Below are 15,100 nucleotides of genomic sequence, written 5' to 3'. Positions count from 1 at the left end.
GCTACAGCGCGAGATCCAGGAGAGGCGCAAGGCTACACAGAGAAACCCTGTCTCGAAAAACCAAAAAAAAAAAAAAAAAAAAAAAAAAAACATGTCTTATTTTTTCTGGCATTTTCTGCCCGACTGTCTCCCTTGGCTGACTCCCACTGGGACTTCCTTTTCCTTTCTGTTACCCCCTCATCTTCCCGTACTCCCCCGATTCACGACATTCTCTTCTTGTCTTCTCATGGGATGCTGCAGTGGCTGCCATGATTTTCTCCTGTTGGGCTGTAAATGTCGACTTGCCTGTCTTTCTACTCATCAGGCTTTCCTCCCTTTGCACCACTTATAGCTCACACGTGGTCCTAAAACGTTCGTTTAATGAGTGAGTCCTGCTATGAGGAGGAGTGACTTTATGTTCCAGACTTAGAAATACTGTCTGTTTCAAAGTTTTTACCCTCAAGTTCTGGTCAGGCTACTGTACTGACCTCTTTGCTTTCCCAGTGTTTCCTTAAGTATACCTATCACTGTTCACCTGTTTGGGTCTTAGTTATGGCTGTAGAGTAACAAGCAGAAGTCCTTCAGCTTTGATGCTGATATACAATGTTACATGATCCCATGGTGCAAAGGCATCCAGTTGCCTTGAAAGAAGTTGATTGGCTTCTCCTCTGATTAGGATGGGCGCTTTCTGGAAGAGAGATTCCCACTTTGTGCCCCTGGTATCCTGCGCAGCAATTGAATAGGTACGCAATAACCAGGTGCTAAACTTAAGTGCCAGAAATAGTGGAGTATATTGCTCTGTGCTGAGGGTTTCTATCTAGAGTTGTAGATAACTGAAACTAAAATGATTAAATGTATGCACAAGTGGGATAATAGTTAAGTGTATGGATTTGAGAGATAGGTAAGGCTGAATTCAAATTCCTTTTTACCATTAACTGGATAACTGTAGCCAAACCCTTTTCTGAGCCTGTCCTCATCTGTAAAACATACACAGATATGCTGTCTGCTGGAGTTATTAAGACAATTCAATGGCTAAGCAAAGGCTGCAGTATATGATGGACACCTGGTATATGCTCAGTGTTATCTCACTGAGCATATGATGCTCACCAAATCATGTGACTGTTCAACTCCAAAGCTTGCAAGGCCAGGCAGGTCAGTGGCAAGGGTGTTAAAACTGCAAAAGCTGAGGGAGGCTCAGCCGAGAGAGGGAGAAGCTAGGGACGAGACTGTATGAAAAGCCAGCTGAGGGTACTTGCCTCTCAAACTGAGTTTCTTGTTAGAGCTAAAATTTGAAAGATGGGAGTAGCAAAGCTTTGGAGGTGTGGATACCAAGCCCCACAAAATGATTAAAGCAAAGTGGCTGGCTGGCTGCTGGCCTCTGCTCCTTATCTCAGAAACGCAGCCCTTGTGAGCCTCTATCTGATTCATTTGCAGAAATACCCTTTTTTTGTAGGTGGGGAGAAAAGGAGAGGGCTATCAAAGGTAGTTTGGAGGACTTGAAGGACAGAATATTTCAGGGGAGGATCTCAGAGGCTCTTACTCCCAGGGTCTTTTAACTCCTTGATTGCCAGGAACTCAGATGAGGCAAAGGACTGGGTTAGTTTTTATTCAGATCAGTGCTTTGTTGACAACAGAGTCTGTCTGACTCACAGGGGGGTCAAGTGACTTCAGCCTCTCTGATGAGTCATTGCATTGTCTCGCTTCCACTAATGTCCCTGCAGCTGGAGCCTGCTTGTTTACTGAGAAAAAGCTCCAGCTGTCTGCAGGTACCCACATCTGAGCTCATGAGCAGAGTGGAGCAGCCTTGATTGTAGGAGCTTTTGATCTCATGCCAGTCCCTTACGTGTAGCAATTAGTAGGAGTTGTGGAGTGTAATGTGAAGATGCTCTTTCTTCTCATTTGGTATCAGGACCAGCAAGTGATTAGAGCTGGAGCCCAAAGGATGGAGCAAAAGTTAGAAGGTGGGATCAAGACTGCTATATAGCACTCAGGATCCCAGCAAGACAGATTGTATGTCTACTACAGCAATTGAAGAACACTTAGTAGAAAGATTACTCACAAAGGTAAGGGTAGGGTTCTGGGGAACCAATAAGGAGTGCTGCAGGGTCTCAGAGAGAGCTGGAGAATAGGTGAGCTGTTGACAGTAGCTGTGCAGGTCAGTCTCCTGGGGAGGACAGCAGAGTGGGGAAGGAGAGAGAGCTGGGTGTAAACAGGAATATCTAGTACAGGTTACCAGGTAGGCAGGTCAGTCACCACTTGTGTTTTTCCAACAGTAAAGTGGGAGCAACTCTCTATCTACTTCAGTGTTAACAGAGGAATGAGACCAAGGCTTTGGAAAGCTGGGAAAGGGTTTGCAAATGTTGATTGTGAGGATGCAGAACATCTGCTTCTCTTCAAGGAGGGGAGGTACAATATTGATTACCAGTGTAAGTTGCTCACTTCCCATTTGCTTCACCAGCTGTTCTGGAGACCCCCCCAAGTATGTAGGCTGTCTCTGATGTAGGCTGATCGTAGTGAATGAAGATGGGTGGGCCCTAAAAAAGCAAGACAGGCAGCATGAATCCCATATCGGTTTTTGCTGATCCACTTTCAAACGTTTCTTGAGGACCTTCAGAATACATAAAAAGAGTAAGGAGTGGGGTTGACATGGGCAAGACATAGCCACCACTCCCTCAAAAGCTTGCCATCTACTTACAAAGAAAGATACATATGGCTTGTCAATTCCTATGTCAATAGATGGAAGGAATGTAAGATATGAAATATCTATCTCTAAAAAGTAATGCAGACACATCTGCAAAATGAGATAATGCAGATGAGAGGGACCAGCATTAGGTTGGGTCAGTGAACAGGAACATGGGGAAGAATGGACTTTTGCACTGGAAACAGGGTCTTGAGGTGCCAACCATTCTGTTGGGTTGTTATTATCTATTCAGGTTTAGGAATAACTTTTTGAAAATGAAGGTAAGACATTTCAGTGCACTCTTTGAATTTATATCTGTATTTCTTATTTTTGTTTTTTATTCCCAGCAATATTAGGCATTAAATTCTGAAGGTTCTCAAGAAATGCTTGCTAAATGACTCAGGGGAAAAAAAAAAGAGTATTTTTACTACCTTATTGTGCTTTATTCATTTGAGATGAGATAACAGATAGGCCAGAACCTAACTGTGGAGATGTTTCTGTGTAACTTTTTCTACCGCACTTGAAATACGTCTGATGCAAAAGAGAAGTCGCAGTGAGTGAGCTTAGCTTATGCTTTTGACAAGTGATCTGTGTAAGGGTGGTGTGTGCATATACTGCCATCTTAGTAATTTCAAGATAGAGCATGGCTTTCCTGTAGAGAACAGTCTATTAAGAATGTGTGGCATGCCAGGCATGTTTCTGTTCTCTCTTATTTCTAAAGCTCACAAGAAAGAGAAGACAATGATGGTGTTCGTCTCCTCAGGTTAACTGTCAAATTATTGTAAAGTTTAAAAATAGTGTTTTGGCTGTGTTGATGTCCTTGAGCTGTATTCCTACTGGAGACCATACTGAGGTCATTGGCATGTGCTGACCCCCAGAGACCATGTGGATGCCTGTGGTCCTCGATGTCACCAGAAACCATGTGTAAGTACAACATCCATGCTCCCACAGTATTGATGCTTTTTCCATAGTATTGATGACTACGGTCTCACAGTTGAGAAAGAGGAATATAAAAGGCTTCTGTGACAACTCTTGCCCCCACCTCCCAAAGGTAACAGCCTAGATAGAAAGCCATTGAAGAGAACCCTTAGAATTTGTGATAAGGATGCTGAAGTGTAGCTCTCCACAACTGATGGTTTTGGCAAGGGTGTGGGCGGGGAAGGACTCAGTTTTCTTTAAGGGACCGGCCACCAGGAATTTGACCATGCTCAAGTGGACTTTTTGTTTGTTTGTTTGTTTGGCTGTTTTTTTTCTTTTTCTTCTTTTTTTTTTGGGGGGGGGGGGGCATGTTCCAAGGTAGGGGAAAGGATCTGGGAAGACTGGGAAGTGAGGGTGCTGGGGGGTTCGTGATGTGAAATTTCCCCCAAAACAATAAAATATTATGGAAGAAAATAGGGTTTAGCATCAAAAGACTCGCATAAATGTTGATAGTTTTAGGCCACTGGTTCTCAACCTTCCTAATGCTGTGGCCCTTAATACAGTTCCTTGTGTTGTGGTGACCCCAACCACAAAATTATTCCTTTATTACTTCATAACTGTAATTTTACTACAGTTACGAATTGCAGTGTAAATATCTGATATGCAGGAATCTGATATGTGACTCCCAAAGGGGTTGTGACCCACAAGTTGAGACTCACAGTCTCAACTTGACAGAGGAAGGGAACGAACGTTAAAGTGATGTCATCGGGTTTCTTTGGGTGACTCTTAGTGGAAATGATCCCATCTGGGACACCAAAACACTGCTATGCATGCTGACAGCTCTGGTCTGAGCTCACTGGACCCAGCCCAGAGTCAGAGAGAGCCCTGTAGACATCTGCAGGCTTCACAGTATTTGAGATACAAGTCAGTTTGGTAGGTGCTCTGGGAACTGATTGAAGTCAATTGAGTTCAAACAACCTGAACTTGGAGACCAAACAAATTCGGCCAGTTTCATTCTTGTTACATTGTAGTTTAACAGAAATAATCCAAATTGATCTCCCTTTGTCCTTGAATGGCAGGATTGAGATGGCAGATTGTCATATGTAGATTTTGTTCTCTCTGAGTCACATGAAGCCAGCTACCACTTCCAAATAGAGCACAATAAACACCCCCAGGTGATGGCGTGGATGTGCAAATAGATAGTTTTTCAGAGGCAATATTTATGAAAACTGTGCTATTAATGGAACATTTAAATTTTTTTGTCCTTAAGTTTTATTTTAAAGCCTGCCCTAGAAAAACAGATGTGACAAGTAGAACCTCCCATACCCCTCTCTGTAGGTCTGAGCATCTCCTAAAGTGCTTCAGCAAAATCCCATCTTTTTAACCCTGACTTTGTTTCTGAGGGACCTTTGACCTTTGACAACTCCATGGCTTGTCTTCTTTCTGCATTAAGAAGGCCCTCTGTGCTTCCTTTCCTTCACTGGAGCATGGATAATAGATTCTTCAAAAAGAAATCTACAAAGCAACTAAGTTGAGGCGCGTGGGTCTTCTCAAATGAGACATGCATTTCAACCTCTCTAGCTTGCACTGGATTCCGCCTTCAGTGCGGCCCTTCCCTCTTCCTGACACTAACCTCTCAAGGCAAATGGATGGTAATGTGTGTCCTGTTGGAAGAAGAGAGTATCGAACATCCCCAGAATAGTCTCACATCATAGTTCGGTTTTAAAGCTACAAGAATAGATTTATAATAAAACAGAACTGTGGAAACGGATATGAAAATAGAAACCATATTGCATGATACCTTTCTAAATAAGTAGGCTGCCTCTCCAGAATGTCAGGGTTAGTTGGATTCAGAGACTGAACAGCATTAAAATGCTGCACTGAAGTGAGATCTGTGAGACCCCAATGAGACTTTTCCTGGTAGTCACATTTTCTTTATGTCCACACGTCTTCCCTAATAATTAACCTTTTTTCCCCTAATAATTGAGAACATTCTGAAATGCTTTTGAGAGCCAAGGCTAAATCTTCATACAATGAAAATTTCAATTCCATTATCAAAACTGGTAGTTTTATGACCCTGTCAATCAATCAATCATACTATGTTATATTCCTAATGTTCCCTGAGTTAATTACCAGTTACTTGGGGCTTAGCTGGAGTCATCTGGTAGGCTGGAAGGTATGTGAGTGGATGGAAACTGTCAGACTCACTACTGTTCCTGTAAGTAAGATGGTGTTAAAATTGTTATTGTGGTAGGGGATGTAGACTGGGAGGAGGGTTGATAGTTTCCATGTGGAAAGCTATGAGGGTTCTTCACACCTGCTCTCTCTACTGTCCTCTATCTCCTCTTTGCTTCATGTAAGACCAAACATTTGCCAGAGAATAAATGAGATCGACAGGTAATCACCAAATGAGTCCACTTGCAATGCTTAAATGGTGCATTTCTGTTAATGAGTTCCAAAATCTTTCCAGATATGGTCATCATCTTTAGCTGGACAGAGACATCATTATTTCCCTTTCTCTATAGTTTCCTGTCTTCATGCTTCCTAAGTGGATCTTTCCATTCCTTTGTGAATCCATTGGTGCAAGCTACAGTCTTGCAGATTGTCTATGTGTGCTCCTGAATGCTCATTTCCTCTTTTGGTTAGTGAGAATAGAGAAAACTTTCACGGTGACTTTGGAATCTACATGTTGAAGATTCTGTGTATCTGTTAGACTGGACTGCATGTTACATGGAAGAAAATCACAATGATGGGTAGTTTTTTGTTTGTTTGCTTGTTTGTTTGTTTGTTATTGTTTTCAGTTTGACACAAGTTAGAGTCATCTGAGAGGAGGGAACCTCTGCTGAGAAAATACCTCCATAAGACTGGGTTGGAGGCAAGCTTGTGTGGCACTTTCTTTATGAATGGTTGATGTGTAGGATGGCTCAGCCCACTGTGGGTGCTATCACTCCCTAGGCAGGTTGTTCTGGGGCATATAAGGAAACAGACTGAGCAAGATAGGAAGAACAAGCCAGTTAGCGGCATTCCTCCATGGCCTCTGCATCATCTCCTGCCTCCAGGTTCCTGTCTTGAGCTCTTACCCTAACTTCCCTAAGTGATAAAGTGTGACCTGAGAGTTATAAGCTGAACCTTTCTTCTCCAAGTTGATGTTTTATCATAACAATAGAAATCCTAAGGCAACCCCTCACTGTGCCTGTACTATTATGTAAGCAAACAGTACCTTTTTACTGCTTATAGGGTGCTTTGTATTTTACGATCTATACATCTGCTACGTAAGTGGCCTACTTGACTGATAAAGAGTAATCTATTTTATTGATAACTAAATCACTAGGGGGCATTTTTGAATGTCTAACTTACTAAGAAGAGAATTATTCATAATTTCTAAAAGCTGTGTTATAAGAATGTCTCAACAGGCTTTTGCTATGTAATAAGTGGCACCAAAACCTAGTGTCTTAATACAAAACCATTTTATTGTCTCTTGGGTTATTTCAGGAAGGCTTGGTGCTCAGGTTAATAACTACAGCACAGATCAGTTACATAGTCATGCAATGTGGTTAGTTTAGCTTGTAGAGTTGACAAATTTGGAACCATCTGGGGGAGTTTCAGTGAAGAATTGTCTAGATGAGGTTGGCCTGAGGACATACTTGTGAGGGATTTTTTTTTTTAACTGGGTTGACTGGAGTGGGCAGATCTACTCACTGGCAGGCAACATCATTTTCTAGGAAGGGAGACCTGGATTATGTAAGCAAAGAGAGCTAACTGAGCACTGGCATCCACGTACTGCTTGCTCTCTACTCTTGACTGTGGGTGTGATGTGACCAGTTGCTTCAGGTTCTCGTCCCCTTTGATTTCCCTGCTGTGATGGACTGTGACCTGGAATTCTGAGCCAAGTAAGTCCTTTCTCTCTAAAACTGCTTTGGTCAGAGTATTTTTATCACAGCAACAGGAGAGGAAACCAAGACAATGTAGAAGCCCATCTGTATGATTTGTGCTGTGGGCTGAAGTCAGGGAACTATGATTGGTCACTAAGAAGCTAGACTGTGTTGTAGTAAAGTGGTGAGCATAGCTGCTATTCAAGATGATATAGATCACCTGGCTGGGGTGTTAAGAGTATCCAACAAAAATGTGAATAAATATGTGATAAACTGCTAGGCACTGGTAGTATAGATACGAACCAAATGCTTTTCTTTTGGTTTCTTTACAGTGTTTGTAGGGAAGAGACAAAAGCTTAAAGTTGTGTAGAAGATGAGTGTTATAAAGAAAAATAAAACAAGGAAGAATAGTAAGTATCTGTTATAGTACAGTTTAAAGTCGAGGGGTTAAATAAAATGTCCCCTAGAAACTAATTTTTTTGGGAAAAGTAAAACCGTAAGGGGGCTGTGAGAAAACAGGGCTCATGACGGTTATGTCTATCTGAAGGAAGACTGTTTCATGAAGAGGAGGGAGCAGTGAAAGCCTTGGGAAGAATGTTCTAGCATTTCACAGGAAAAAGAAGGAAAGGGGGTGGCTCTAGCTAAGGGAATGGCTGGAGACAGTCAGAGGGGAACAGGGAATGGCTTCGTCAGTCTTTGTGTTGACTTTGGCATTTTGTCTGAGTGAGTGAGGCAAACACTGGCGGTCTGTGGAGAGAGGTAGCATGGTGGGTTTACGTTTACAAGCGTCGCTTTGGTTAATGCATTGGGTAGTAAAGGTGGATGTAGGGAGGCCAGGGAGGAGATGATTGTCGTAATCTAGACACTAGATGAGATTTGCCTAGATCCATATGCAGTCACAGAACAGCTGAGAAGCAACCAGATTTTGAAAGTAGAACCAGTGGTTCCTTGGTGGGCTGAATATTTGGTGTGAAAGAAAGAGAAGTCAAGAAAAAGAACCATGGGGCTGAAGAGATGGCTCAGAGGTTAAGAGCACTGACTGTTCTTCCAGAGGTCCTGAGTTCAATTTCCAGCAGCCACATGATGGTTTACAACCATCTATAATGAAATCTGGTGCCCTCTTCCAGCCTGCAGGATGCAAGCAGAACTCTGTATGCATAATAAATAAATAAAATTTTAAAAAAAAGAAAGAGAGCCGTGTGGATCTCACAGGCCTCAGGAAGACCCAAACCATAGGGCCACTGGCTAGGAAGATCTTTAAAGGAGTTTTAACAGCTGTACTTGTGGGCATTTTTTGGAGCTTATTATTTTGTTTAAAAAGGTGAACTTGAGCCAAGATTTCAGGCAAATGAGCAAGAAAATTCCCTTTATTTTGTAAGCTCATCACAAATCCACCACGCAGTCTGGAATGTATGGAGTTAGAGAGTGAGATCAAGAAAAGGGGTTGGAAAGCAAACATTAAGGTCAGTAGCATGTTCAGCTTTCCACCTCCGCTGGCTGAAACCTTTGAGGAAAGAAGAAAGATGTATTTACCCCACTGTAGACTCTAGACTTCCAGAAAGTCCCACTGAGTACAACTGTAACTACAGGTCTGTGTGGCTTGAAGTTCCCACTCATTGTGCAGTGTGTGTTACTTTCCTATATTTGTTTCTAAGATGAATATTTTTACAGCTGAAAGAATATGGAAGAACATACGTCCACATTAATTCTTCCAGTAACTACACCCAATGCAGTAGCCAAAATGATGCTTTGTAAAGATTTTTTCTTAATATTTTAACTTATGAAAGAATAGAAATGAATAATTATTAATATTAGAAATAATTTAAAAATTCCAAGCATGTAAGATTAACTTTTAGCAAACCGATACTTAAAAAAAAATAACCCGGCTCTCTAAAAAAAAACATATAGTCTGTAGTTTGTGTGTGTGTGTGGTTTAAACATTTTAAAATCTTGCATGCACCCCAGAGGGGGAGATGAAAACACCTTTTTTTTTTTTTTTTTGGTTGAGGGTACCAATAAAAGGTCTTTCAAAAATACCCATCTTTAAGAGCAAGGCTATTTTGTACGTCCATTGTGGTACTGGATGTTCAGTCCAGAGCCTTGCTGCATGACAGGCAAGCCTGCTGCCTCTTACGGATATCTACAGGCAAATACCATTTAAATAACTTCAGTTACAAATTCAAGTTAACCTTGTAGTGCACAACTTGTAACCTGCTACTTGGGAGGTGGAGCTAAAGAGTTGAAGGTCAGCTTGGTTACGTGGAAAGTTTAAGCCAGCTTGGCTACAAGGGACCCTACTGCTGTAAGAAACAACAGAAAACAAGCAAAAAGAAAAAAAAATCAGGTTATTTACTTTTATTATCTTTGTTAGCCATGGCAGTCATGCCAATATCGTCAAACTTGTATCCCATATTTTCATCCAGTTACTAGAAAACTTTAAAAGAGTATAGAATGGCCGCCTTCTTAAACCTGTACATTAGCTTACCTCCTCACCAGAGACTCCTCTGGCTGAAGTCACTGAGAGCATCCCTGGCCCCGTTTGGTCCTTAAAAAATGTGTCCAAATCAATCAATTCTAAATCTAATGATTTTGAAAAATGTAAGTCTTTCGATATGATTTTCTCTAAATGTATTTGAGAAAACTACTAGGTCAGTCATCTTTTAGCACCAACAGGCAGCAGGCATCTAAGTAAATAAAAAGTAAGAGTGAGTACATGGGATTTGTTGAAGGACTTTTCAGATGACAGAAGTGTGTACTTGCTTTTCAGATTTGGTCACTGATCAGAGTTTATCCATGTGCAAGTTGAAAATTCCAGTGTTGACATGGATGGAGTTTGTAATACTTGAGGCAAAATTTAGATTACAACTGACAGACCTCATCCTTTGGGCTTGAAAAAGTTTATTGAAGTAAAGTTTATTATGTTATCAATGAACTTTCATTTATATCACTGAAGATAAAGTGTCTATTGAAAACAAAAACACCCCCCACCCCCCCACCCCCCCGCAAAAAAAACCCAAACCAAACCAAAGAATGACCGTGTGTGTTCTGGCTTCAGCAGCTGGGAGAATGATTTCCATTAATCTTGACAGGAAAGAAAGTGATAGACGATATGCTGGAGGGAAGATGGTATACTTGTGTGTGATGGAACGACCCAACAGGAAGGAAAACTGATGGGGAGAAGGATGCAGCTGCACATATGGAGGGGTTAGCCTTACAAGCTGGGGTGGTCCACTTGCAGAAACACCAGACTGGAAGGAGAATGGGAGACAGAAGCTGGGAAACCAGTGTTTGAGGCAATGGGAGCTGCAGAATTTATCTTCTGACTGTTTCTGTTTTTTATCATTTGACAAGAAGGGTGAGATAAGAGACCTTGGAGGCTTGAGGAGAGAGGAAAAATAGGAAGTTATCGTCTAGGAGAGTGCATGGGCACGGGACTACAGTAGTTCTAGGTCCATTTCAAGTCCCGAATTCTTCACTCTAAGCAGTTCCTGTCAGCATGCATGATTGTGCATCTGGGCTGAAAAACTGAGGAAGAAACAAGAAGTTGAGGGTGTGTGCAAGAGAATTGTCACAATTATAGACCGTGGCACTTAAATAGGATGAGGAAAGAGAGGGCATGAAGGGTGAAGGACAAAGAGCCAGTGGTAGAATTAATGGAGCAGGTCCTAGTGGCTGAAGGATTTGGTGCAGAGGGACTAGAGGGAATGAACTGGAAAGAGCAGATTGAGAGCTGAGTATGACGTGTCTGAGATGATTAATGGTTGCATATCTTGGAAGAGACAAGGACCAAAGATTGACCGTGAGAAGACTAGCTGAGGTAGAAGTTAACATGAAATCACTGGAGGGAGCACACCAAAGTGTTTAGTGGATCATCAATATGGAACTGAAATCACCAAGAATTCAGAGGCATTTTCTTAGAGAGTAGCAGTGAATTGTGAGCTAAAAATCTCTGGAACACAAGGAGAGTGACCAAGGGATTGGCAGATAGGTGCGACAGGAAGAGGCAGAGATGGGGAGAGATGGGCAGGCGCTGCAGATTCAAAGCTGTGAAGTTTTAGGGGAAGGGAGTGAGGATGGGCTGCAAGCAGCAGTGAGAGGCATGATGCATACTCCAGCAGATCTGGTCTAGTAGCCTAAGAGGCAGGGGAGAGGTAACAGGTGCTACTTGAGACTCCCCGGCAGAAACAAGTTCAGGGCAGAATCAAGTTTCTACTGACTTTACAGAAAAGCTGAGCATAAAAGTAATTCCCTTCCCTCCCCTCTCCTCTCCCTCTCTCATTCTTTCCCTTCCTCCCTTTCTTCTTTTGACTGTATCCTAGACTGACCTTGGACTCATGGTAATCTTCCTGTCTAAGTCTCCTAAGTGCTGGGATCATATGCAATTCTCATGTAGTACAGGGTGCAGAGGGCACAATGGAGGGAGTTCTGGAGTACGGAAGTGGGGGGAGCAGATACAGACCCTATGACAGACCCCTTAGCAAGACTTTGTGGTGATATATTGTGTACCCCAATAAAGCTTAACTGAGGATCAGAGGACAGAGCCAGCCACTAAATTAGACATAGAGGTCAGGCAATGGTGGCACACATCTTTAATCCTATCACTCAGGAGGGAGAGATCCGTTTGAATCTCTGTGAGTTCAAGGCCACACTTGGCTACATGAGAGAAACAGAACCAGACAGTGGTGACACACGCCTTTAATCCCAGGAAGTAATATGGAAGGACACAGAAAGGTATATAAGACATGAGGAAACAGGAACTTGCTCTCTTGAGGCTGAGGATTTTGTAGAGGTAAGCTAGTGGCTGGCTGTTCTGCTTCTCTGATCTTTCAGCTTTCACCCCAATATCTGGCTCTTTTAATTATAAGACCATTTAAGATTTGTGTTATAAGACTTTAGGACAATGACAAAGGCTTTGTGGGTAAGGTGGGGATTATTGATTGTGGTGTGAGAAAATTCTTTCTCTTGCTTTCCAGTCAACTGTTTTCCTGTGGCACGTGTGTCCCAGTTCACGTTAAAATTGAGCTAGTTCCCAGATCTCATGGGAGAAAGTAATATCTAACACTACAGGATTAAACGTATCTATCATCAGGCAGTCTAGGGCTGGCTGCTCAGAAAGAGAATTTTCTAATTTTCTCCCTGTTCAGATCAAGACACTGGGTGGCATCTTTGGGAGTAGGAAATACACATCTTTGAAAAGCTCATTTCTATTGGATAGAAGACATGGTGGCCACAGGGAACTCTCTCATCTTATCGCAGTTCCCAGCTCCTATAGTTAGGGAAGCTATATCAATGGATAGAGGGTCAAACCAACATTCCAGCTTCTGATCTACCCTCAGAAACAGGTCTTTAAAAGGCATAGAAAAAAAAAGAAAGAAAACACATTTTTTAAACAATTATATTTTTTGTTATTTAAAGTAACTTTAAAATTTAAATATAATTTGACCTTATTCTCCCCCCACCAAGTCCTTCCAGATCCTTTCCCCCTCCCTACTCACCCAACTTTAAGTTCTTTCTCAAAAAACAAACAAACAAATACCCAATGCAAAAACAAAATCCCCCTAAAACAAGAAAACAACAAAACCATGCCTAAAGAGAAAAAAAATTACCAAACTCTAACCAAATAAAAGTACACAAAAATACTGTGGAGTTCGTTATATGTTGACCAACTACTCCCGAACATGAGGCCTGTACTGGAGTGGTTGATAATACCCAATGTCACTCTATTGGAGAAAACTGATTTTCTCTATCCCAGCAGGTACTGTAAGTGACAGTTCAGTGTTAACCTTTACCCTAGTGGTTAGGTTTTCACTCATTCATTTATTCATTCATTTAAAAAAAAAACAAAATATGATAAAATAAAATCAAAACCATCACCTCGGAGTTGTGCAAGACAAACCAACAGAAGGAAAAGAGCCCAAGATGAGACAGAAGAATCAGAGACCCACTTGTCCATTCACTCAGGAATCTTGTAAAAACACTAAACAGGGAGCCATAATATATATGCAGAGGACCTGGTGCAGACCCATGCAGGCCCTGTGCACGCTGCTGCTTCAGTCTCTGTGAGTTCATATGAGCTTTGCTCATGTTAATTTAGAGGGCTTGTTTTCTTGATGTCCTCCTCCACCTCTGGCTATTACACTCTTTCACCTTTCAGAACTCTGCCTGGGTTCCCTGAGCTCTGAGGGAGGAATTTGATGAGGATATCTCATTTATGGCTGAATGTCCCAAGGTTTCTTACTTTCTGCACAATGTCTGGTTGTAGGTCTCTATATTTGTTCCCATCTACTGTAGGAGGAAGCTTCTCTGATGATAACTGAACAAGGTAATGATCTATGAGTATAGTTGAATGTCATTAGGAGTCATTTTATTACTACATTATTTTTAGATCAATAATATTATTTGGTTTTCTTCTAGGTCTCTGGGCTATCTAGTCTCAGGTTCTTGGTCACCCAAGCAGTTTGGGTTATATATTGTAGAGTAGGCCCTTAAGTCAAATCAGTTATTGGTTGGTTACCCCACAAGCTTTGTGCCATCGTTGTCCTAGTAAATCTTGCAGGCAGTACACCATTGGAAATAAAGGATTTGTGGCTGGTTTGGTGTTTACATGTCTCCTTTGGTAGTCCACAGAGTACCTTCCTGTACCAAAGATGCTGGAGCATAGAGGCGAAGGCTCTATGTGGGCACCAGCTGAGTGAGTTGTGTAGGTGTTGTCTTCAGCAATGGAGCCTTGCTGTCAGTTTGTGGAGAGTAACAGCTTGGGTTCTTTGGAGATTCTCTTGGGGAGAAAACACATAAGGAGAGATAGACAGGCTATCTGAAACAAGCAGATCACAGGAAACATACTTGTCTTCTTGCTGCTGACTTGCTTCAGGAGCTGTCAATTTGCAGATATCAATAGCTTGAAAGTGAGTCTGTCAATGAATGTGCATGCCTGTATGTGTTTGTAGGTCACTGAGGACATGATGTAGTTCTTATGGACTCTCATTAGTTCTTAAGAAGGCTGTTATGGAAAGGCCTTTCCCATCCTCTACTGTTGGAGATAGGACCACTTGCTCCTATACATTTTCTTGCCAGAATTGCCACTCTCCCTTACCATCACCAGAAGCCAAAACAATGGGACACCACTCAACCTTGGGCTTTGAGCCCTTGGAACTGCATGCTACATCACCATTTCCTTGCAAATACCCTGTGTTGAGTGTATTGTTATAACGTGAAAAGCTGGTGGTAGAATGTATATGTGCAACCAGTTCTTTTTCTGTAGCAGGGTGTAATGTGGGTTGGGGCATAGGGGTGGGATGGGGGATGGGGGTAGGGTTGCCTAATGGAGTCAGAGTTATCTACCACTGGAGCTGGGGACTCAGTCTCCTAAGTTCAGTTTTTGTTTTTTACAGCCTATCTCTTCAGCAATAAATATTTTTGACAGCTTTCATATAAAATAAATTGTAAAGATGGAGTCAAACTTGCCTATTACTTTTTATATGAATTTCCTCTCCCTATATTCTCAGCCCTTGGCTGCCAGCATTTATACTACGACAATAGAGTACTTTGGGGACAAAGAAAAAGAGAAAACAAAATAATTTCTTGGAGTAACTCTAGAGTAAGGAGATTTTTGAGGGCCATAAAGAGGACAATGGAGACTCTTCTATCAGGC

At 41.9% G+C, this 15,100-nt stretch overlaps 1 pseudogene; it reads left to right on the top strand.

Moving 5' to 3' along the window:
* Positions 1 to 7,973: 7,973 nt before the first annotated feature.
* LOC128109304 (protein CEBPZOS-like) lies at positions 7,974 to 8,911 on the top strand (annotated as a pseudogene).
* The last annotated feature ends 6,189 nt before the right edge of the window (positions 8,912 to 15,100 follow it).

The sequence above is a fragment of the Peromyscus californicus genome, unplaced genomic scaffold (assembly GCF_007827085.1).
Source record: "Peromyscus californicus insignis strain IS unplaced genomic scaffold, ASM782708v3 Scaffold_14__1_contigs__length_90479793_seg_2, whole genome shotgun sequence".
NCBI lineage: Eukaryota > Metazoa > Chordata > Mammalia > Rodentia > Cricetidae > Peromyscus > Peromyscus californicus.
The sequence above is the reverse complement of the archived record's forward strand: the minus strand, read 5'-3'. Positions and strand labels throughout refer to the sequence as shown.